This window comes from Crinia signifera, chromosome 2 (assembly GCF_055691185.1).
Source record: "Crinia signifera chromosome 2, ASM5569118v1, whole genome shotgun sequence".
Classification (NCBI taxonomy): Eukaryota; Metazoa; Chordata; class Amphibia; order Anura; family Myobatrachidae; genus Crinia; species Crinia signifera.
This window is the reverse complement of record NC_139218.1, coordinates 133,803,722-133,812,180: the sequence shown is the minus strand read 5'-3', so window position 1 is coordinate 133,812,180 and position 8,459 is coordinate 133,803,722. Positions and strand designations below refer to the sequence as shown.

The 8,459-nt window shown below is 64.3% G+C and overlaps 1 long non-coding RNA gene across 1 annotated transcript; it reads left to right on the top strand.

Moving 5' to 3' along the window:
• Positions 1–568: 568 nt before the first annotated feature.
• LOC146058868 (uncharacterized) lies at positions 569–8,076 on the top strand. Its single transcript, XR_014470014.1, has 3 exons — positions 569–704; positions 2,420–2,583; positions 7,458–8,076. It is a non-coding gene; the product is annotated as an uncharacterized LOC146058868 (long non-coding RNA).
• The last annotated feature ends 383 nt before the right edge of the window (positions 8,077–8,459 follow it).

Here is an 8,459-nt window from a genome sequence, read left to right as displayed (position 1 = left end):
ACAAGACAAGGTTGTCTTTTCACTTGCTGTGAATACACGTTTTTACAAAGACCTCCGAGTGCCAGTCTCTTTCTTCGACTATATTATAAGGGCACGGTAGTGCCCTTATATTAAGGCTGAATCCAACGAACGGATTTTTCCCATAGGGAACTTTTCGGATGGGGGCATGGTGTTTGAGGGACTGCACCTCAAAAGTGACTGGGCGTACTGAGCTAAAATTTGGCATGTACGCGTAGAATCGTCAACCGGTGCTGCGTGCCAAATTTCAGGTCGAAATATTAAAAAATGACCAATTGGGAGCGATCTAAACTTCCAACTGTCAGTTTTTTTCTGACACTTGAGAAATGACACTTTGTCACCCATGTTAGTCTATGAGGTTTTTTTTGGGAAGGCATAACTCGGGGTATGGGAACAATTGAGACTTGGGGTTTGTTTTATTAGGTAGATATTGTCCCAGTGGAGTGCCTTTTGGGGTTGAGGATTTTCAGATAGGTACAGTTTTTTTATAATTTAGTGAAACATGCCCCATTATAGAGATAGGAGCTCCAACTTGTTGCGCATGCGCAGTCCCGCCACTAGGGGGAGTCCTCAGATTGGCTTCACTTCAGTGTACCAAGATGGCCGACGGTGAAGCTAGTGTGAAGTGCTGCGGCCAGAGCCTCCTGCAGGTCCCCTCCATAAACTTCTGCCTGGCCAGCGTTGAGGTACTGGGTGGGGGGAGAGTGAGTGGGGGGCGCTGGCAGCTTATTCATGGGGTGAGTGAGTGAGTGGGGGGCGCTGGGAGCGAGGGGGAGTGTGGCTGTCTGTCCTGCTGCTGACATCCATGCGCTGCAGCCTCAGTGTGCACGCCTCGTTATTAATACTAAACTATCTCTGTATGTATGCTCTCCCTGTCCTGTCACCCTGCAGCAGAGAGTGACAGTGTGATTTCAGCTGCAGGGTGACAGGACAGGGAGAGCGTACATACAGAGATCTTCAGTGCAGACACTCACAGCGTATTGTTCAATTGTTGTATTAATCTAGCCAGCAGCTGCTGCTGCCTCCAGAAGCACCCGGTGTATGTAGCAAGTCCTCTTGTGGCCACCCCACCCCACGGTGAGTGCCTGCCCCACCCCACCCCATTCTGAGTGTCTGCCGTAGTAGATCTCTGTATGTCCACTCTCCCTGTCCTGTCACCCTGCAGCAGAGAGCGGCTGTGTGCTTTCAGCTGCAGGGTGACAGGACAGGGAGAGCGTACATACAGAGATCCATACATACCTCCCAACTTTTAAGTCCTTAGAAGAGGGACACAGGCCGTAAAATAGGGGGCGTGGCTACCTGAAAGGGGGCGTGCCCTATATTCACGTCTGCCTGCAAGACAACGCCCCCATTTTGACGCTGTGGGGGTTGGGATGGCCATCATTGCCATTGCCATCGATGGTTGCCATCGATGGCAATTCTGCAACTGACCATCGATAGTCCTAAACTATGCAATGGATGACCATCGATATTTTTACATATCGATGGTCATCCATTGTGTTTGATTGGCATGTGGGCCAATCAAAACACGGAGGCGGAGCTTCATGGGTGTCAGCGGCGGAGCTAAGCTCAGTGTCCTGGCACTATGAAAAAAAAAAAGCAAAACATTGTTTTGCTGTTCCATTGATGGTACTCTGCCCCCCCCAGTGCCCCCATGTGTACGCTGCCACGCCCCAGTGCCCCCATGTGTACGCTGTCCCCCCAGTGCCCCTTCGTGTGTACCCAGTCCTCCCCAGTGCCCCCCGTGTGTACGCTGTCCTCCCCAGTGCCCCCCATGTGTACGCTGTCCTCCCCAGTGCCCCCCATGTGTACGCTGTGCCCCCCGTGTGTACGCTGCCCCCCCAGTGCCCCCCGTATGTACGCTGTGCTCCCCCCGTGTGTACGCTGTGCTCCCCCCGTGTGTACGCTGTCCCACCCCCAGTGCCCCCCGTGTGTACGCTGTCCCACCCCCAGTGCCCCCCGTGTGTACGCTGCCCCCCCCAGTGCCCCCGTGTGTACGCTGTGCTCCCCGTATGTACGCTGTGCTCCCCCGTGTGTACGCTATGCTCCCCGTATGTACGCTGTGCTCCCCCGTGTGTACGCTATGCTCCCCGTATGTACGCTGTGCTCCCCCGTATGTACGCTGTGCTCCCCCGTGTGTACGCTATGCTCCCCGTATGTACGCTGTGCTCCCCCGTGTGTACGCTGTGCTCCCCCGTGTGTACGCTGTGCTTCCCCCCGTGTGTACGCTGTGCTTCCCCCCGTGTGTACGATGTGCTTCCCACCCCGTGTGTACGCTGTGCTCCCCCCCGTGTGTACGCTGTGCCCCCCCAGTGCCCCCCGTGTGTACGCTGTCCCGCCCCCATGTGTACGCTGCCCCCCGTGTGTACGCATTGTTATTGCTATTATATTTCCTGCACAGACTCTGTCCTCCCCATGCTGCCGCCGGGACTCGTCGGGACCAGGATAAGGCTCTTCCACAGCCTGCGGCCTAACAATCTGGTGAAGCACCGGCCTTGAGTTGCCTCCGCCACCCGGAAGACAGAAAGCAGCCACCCGGGCCATCAGAGGAGCAGCTGCACCCAGGTAAATCCATCCACCCACTGTCCCTGTGTGTACCCTGTCCCCCATCCCCACCATACCTGTGTGTACCCTGTCCCCCCAACTGTCCCCCACACCAGAATCCCTGTGCATACCCTGTCCCCCCCACTGTCCCTGCATGTACCCTGCCCCCCCCCAGTGCCCGCCGTGTGTACGCTGCCCCCCCAGTGCCCGCCGTGTGTACGCTGCCCCCCCCAGTGCCCGCTGCCCCCCAGTGCCCCCGTGTGTATGCTGCCCCCCTACAGTGCCCAGAGCCCCCTGTGTGTATGCTGTCCCCCCCCCCGTGTCGCGGTGTGTACGTTGTCCCCCCCACCCCAGTGCCCCCCGTGTGTACGCTGCCCCCCCAGTGCCCCCATGTGTACGCTGCCCCCCCAGTGTCCCTATGTGTACGCTGTCCCCCCCAGTGCCCCGTGTGTATGCTGTTGTCCCCCCAGTGCCCCCGTGTGTATGCTGTGCCCCCCCATTTGTCTACGCTGTGCCCCCCGTGTGTATGCTGTCCCCCCCAGTCCCCCCTGTGTGTACGCTGCCCCCCCAGTGCCGCCGTGTGTACGCTGTCCCCCAGTGCCCCCCCATGTGTACGCTGTGCCCCCCGTGTGTACGCTGTCCCCTTCAGTGCCCCCCGTGTGTACACTGTCCCCCCTGTCCCTGTATGTACCCTGTTCCCCCCCAGTGCCTGCCGTGTGTACGCTGTCCCCCCCCCAGTGCCCACCAATTGTATGCTGCCCCCCCCATTGCCCCCGTGTGTATGCTGTCCCCCCACAGTGCCCCCCCCATGTATGCTGTCCCCCCCAGTGCCCCCATGTGTATGCTGTTGTCCCCCCAGTGCCCCGTGTGTACGCTGTGCCCCCCCATTTGTGTACGCTGTCCCCCCCAGTGCTACCCGTGTGTACGCCGTCCCCCCAGTGCCCCCCCGTGTGTACGCTGTCCCCTTCAGTGCCCCCCGTGTGTACGCTGTGTCCCGATGTCCCTGTATGTACCCTGTCACCCCCCCCAGTGCCCGCCGTGTGTATGCTGTTCCCCCCACTGCCCGCCGTTTGTATGCTTCCCCCCCCAGTGCCTGTATGTACCCTGTCACCCCCCCAGTGCCCCCCCGTGTGTACGCTGTCCCCCCAGTGCCCCCCCGTGTGTTAGCTGTCCCCCCCAGTGCCCCCGTGTGTACACTGCCCCCCCCCCCCCAGTGCACCCGTGTGTACGCTGTCCCCACCAGTGCCCCCCCATGTGAACTCTGCCCCCCCAGTGCCCCCCGGGTGTACGCTGTCCCCCCCAGTGCCCCCGCGTGTACGCTGTCCCCCCCAGTGCCCCCACGTGTACGCTGTCCCCCCCTCAGTGCCCCCGCGTGTACGCTGTCCCCCCAGTGCCCCCGCGTGTACGCTGTCCCCCCCAGTGCTTCCCGTGTGTGTACGCTGTCCTCCCCCAGTGCCCCCGTGTTTACCCTGTGCCCCCCGTCTGTACGCTGTCTCCCCCCAGTGACCCCCGTGTGTACGCTGTCTCCCCCCAGTGCCCCCCCCCCGTGTACACTGTCCCCCCAGTGCCCCCCGCGTGTATGCTGTTGCCCCTGTGTGTGTATGCTGTCTCCCCACCAGTGTGTACGCTGCCCCCCCAGTGTCCCCCGTGTGTACGCTGTCCCCCTCCCAGTGCCCCCCGTGTGTACGCTGTCCCCCTCCCAGTGCCCCCCGTGTGTACGCTGTCCCCCTCCCAGTGCCCCCCGTGTGTACGTTGTCCCCCTCCAGTGCCCACCGTGTGTACGCTGTGCCCCCCCCGTGTATACGCTGTGTACCCCACCGGTGCCCCCATATGTAGGCTGTCGTCCCCCACTGTCGTGTATGCTGTGCCCCCCCATTTGTGTACGCTGTCCCCCCAGTGCCCCCCGTGTGTACGCTGTCCCCCCTAGTGCCCCCCATGTTTACGCTGTCCCCCCATTGCCCCCGTGTGTATGCTGTCCCCCCACAGTGCCCCCCGTGTGTATGCTGTCCCCCCCCCCAGTGCCCCCATGTGTATGCTGTTGTCCCCCCAGTGCCCCGTGTGTACGCTGTGCCCCCCTATTTGTGTACGCTGTCCCCCCCAGTTCCCCCCGTGTGTACGCTGTCCCCCCAGTGCCCCCCCCCGTGTGTTCGCTGTCCCTCCCAGTGCCCCCGTGTGTACGCTGTCCCCCCAGTTCCCCCCCATGTGTACGCTGTGTCCCCCGTGTGTACGCTGTCCCCTTCAGTGCCCCCCATGTGTACGCTGTGTCCCGATGTCCCTGTATGTACCCTGTCACCCCCCCCAGTGCCCGCTGTGTGTATGCTGTCCCCCCCAGTGCCCGCCGTTTGTACGCTGTCCCCCTCCCAGTGCCCCCCATGTGTACTCTGTCCACCACTGTACTGCAGCTGCACCCAGGTAAATCCGTCCCCCCACTGTCCCTGTGTTTACCCTGTCCCCCACCCCACTATCCCTGTGTGTCCTGACCCCCACCCCACTATCCCTGTGTGTGCCCTGTCCCCCCACTGTCCCTGTATGTACCCTGTCCCCCCAGTGCCCCCGTGTGTACACTGCCCCCCCCCCAGTGCACCCGTGTGTACGCTGTCCCCACCAGTGCCCCCCCATGTGAACGCTGCCCCCCCCAGTGCCCCCGCGTGTGCGCTGTCCCCCCCCAGTGCCCCCGCGTGTGCGCTGTCCCCCCCCAGTGCCCCCGCGTGTGCGCTGTCCCCCCCCAGTGCCCCCGCGTGTGCGCTGTCCCCCCCCAGTGCCCCCGCGTGTGCGCTGTCCCCCCCCAGTGCCCCCGCGTGTGCGCTGTCCCCCCCCAGTGCCCCCGCGTGTGCGCTGTCCCCCCCAGTGCCCCCGCGTGTACGCTGTCCCCCCCCAGTGCCCCCGCGTGTACGCTGTCCCCCCCAGTGCCCCCGCGTGTACGCTGTCTCCCCCAGTGCCCCCGCGTGTACGCTGTCCCCCCCAGTGCCCCCGCGTGTACGCTGTCCCCCCAGTGCCCCCCGCGTGTACGCTGTCCCCCCCAGTGCCCCCCGCGTGTACGCTGTCCCCCCCAGTGCCCCCCGCGTGTACGCTGTCCCCCCCAGTGCCCCCCGCGTGTACGCTGTCCCCCCCAGTGCCCCCCGCGTGTACGCTGTCCCCCCCAGTGCCCCCGCGTGTACGCTGTCCCCCCCAGTGCCCCCCGCGTGTACGCTGTCCCCCCCAGTGCCCCCCGCGTGTACGCTGTCCCCCCAGTGCCCCCCGCGTGTACGCTGTCTCCCCCAGTGCCCCCCGCGTGTACGCTGTCCCCCCAGTGCCCCCCGCGTGTACGCTGTCCCCCCCACGTGTACGCTGTCCCCCCCCAGTGCCCCCGCGTGTACGCTGTCCCCCCCAGTGCCCCCGCGTGTACGCTGTCCCCCCCAGTGCCCCCGCGTGTACGCTGTCCCCCCCAGTGCCCCCGCGTGTACGCTGTCCCCCCCAGTGCCCCCGCGTGTACGCTGTCCCCCCCAGTGCTTCCCATGTGTGTGTACTCTGTCCTCCCCCAGTGCACCCGTGTTTACCCTATGCCCCCCGTGTGTACGCTGTCTCCCCCCAGTGCCCCCCGTGTGTACACAGTGCCCCCCGTGTGTATGCTGTTGCCCCTGTGTGTGTGTATGCTGTCTCCCCACCAGTGTGTACGCTGTCCCCCTCCCAGTGCCCCCCGTGTGTACGCTGTCCCCCTCCCAGTGCCCCCCGTGTGTACGCTGTCCCCCTTCCAGTGCCCCCCGTGTGTACGCTGTCCCCCTCCAGTGCCCCCCCGTGTGTACGCTGTGCCCCCCCCCCCGTGTATATGCTGTGTCCCCCACCGGTGCCCCCATATGTACGCTGTCGTCCCCCACAGTGCCCCGTGTATGCTGTGCCCCCCCCCCCGTGTGTACGCTGTCCCCCCTAGTGCCCCCCATGTTTACGCTGTCCCCCCCGTGTGTACGCTGTCCCCCAGTGCCCCCCCATGTGTACGCTGTCCCCCAGTGCCCCCCCATGTGTACGCTGTCCCCCATTACCCCGTGTGTACGCTGCCCCCCTCCCCCAGTGCCCCCCGTGTGTATGCTGACCCCCCCAGTGCCCCTGTGTGTACTCTGTCCCCCCAGTGCCCCCGTGTGTACCCTGTGCCCCATGTGTACGCTGTCTCCCCCCAGTGCCCCCCTGTGTGTATGCTGCCCCCCGTGTGTATGCTGCCCCCCAGTGCCCCCGAGTGTACGCTGTGCCCCCGTGTGTACGCTGCCTCCCCCAGTGCCCCCCGTGTATACGCTGTTCCCCCAGTGCCCCCCGTGTGCATGCAGCCCCCCAGTGCCCCCCGTGTGTACGCTGTCCCCCCAGTGCCCCCCGTGTGTACGCTGTGCCCCCGTGTGTACAATTTCTCCCCCCAGTGCCCCCCGTGTGATCGCTGTCCCGCCTAGTTACCCACCATGTGTACACTGTCCCCCCCCCCAGTGTCTCCGTGTGTATGCTGTTGCCCCTGTGTGATTATGCTGTCCCTTGCCCAGTGCCCCCATGTGTCTACGCTGTGCCCCCTGTGTGTATGCTGCCCCCCCCGTGCCACCCATGTGTACGCTGTCCGCCCCCCAGTGCCCCCGTGTGTGTACGCTGTCCCCTCAGTGCCCCCCGTATATGTACGCTGCTCCCCCGTATGTGTACGCTGCCCCCCCCCCCCAGTGCTTCCCGTGTGTGTGTACGCTGTCCCCCTGGCATCCTACATTCTCTACCATCCAGCCAGGGGACATGGCCGCCCGCCCGCCCGCCAGCCAGCAGCTCCTATCCCCGGCATCTTACATCCCCTACCATCCAGGCCGGGGACGTGCTTGCCTGGCCGCCCGCCTGCAGCTCCTAAAGCTGAGCCCTTTATTATTATTGTTAATATTATTATTATATTTCCTGCCCAGACTCTGTCCTCCCCATGCTGCCGCCGGGACCAGGTTCAGGCGCTTCCACAGCCTGCGGCCTAACAATCTGGTGAAGCTCCGGCCTTGAGTTGCCTCCGCCTCCCGGAAGACAGAAAGCAGCCACCCGGGCCATCAGTGGAACAGCTGCACCCAGGTAAATCCATCCCCCCACTATCCCTGTGTGTGCCCTGTCCCCCATCCCCACTATCCCTGTGTGTACCCTGTCCCCCACACCACTATACCTGTGCATACCCTGTCCCCCCCACTGTCCCTGCATGTACCCTGCCCCCTCAGTGCCCGCCGTGTGTACGCTGCCCCCCCAGTGCCCGCCGTGTGTACGCTGCCCCCCCAATGCCCGCTGCCCCCCCAGTGCCCCCTGTGTGTATGCTGTCCCGTCCCAGTGTCCCCGTGTGTACGCTGTCCCCCCCACCCCAGTGCCCCGTGTGTACGCTGTCTTTCCCCCAGTGCCCCGGTGTGTATGCTGTCCCCCCACAGTGCCCCCCATGTGTATGCTGTCCCCCCCAGTGTCCCGTGTGTACGCTGCCCCCCCAGTGCCCCCGTGTGTACGCTGCCCCCACCAGTACCCGGTGCCCCCCGTGTGTACGCTGTCTTTCCCCCAGTGCCCCTGTGTGTATGCTGTCCCCCCACAGTGCCCCCCATGTGTATGCTGTCCCCCCCAGTGTCCCGTGTGTACGTTGCCCCCCCAGTGCCCCCGTGTGTACGCTGCCCCCACCAGTACCCAGTGCCCCCCGTGTGTACGCTGTCCCCCCCAGTGCCCCCATGTGTACGCTGTCCCCCCCAGTGCCCTCGTGTGTACGCTGTCCCCTCCAGTGCCCTCGTGTGTACGCTGTCCCCTCCAGTGCCCTCGTGTGTACGCTGTCTCCTCCAGTGCCCTTGTGTGTACGCTGTCCCCCCCAGTGCCCTCGTGTGTACGCTGTCCCCCCCAGTGCCCTCGTGTGTACGCTGTCCCCCCAGTGCCCTCGTGTGTACGCTGTCCCCCCC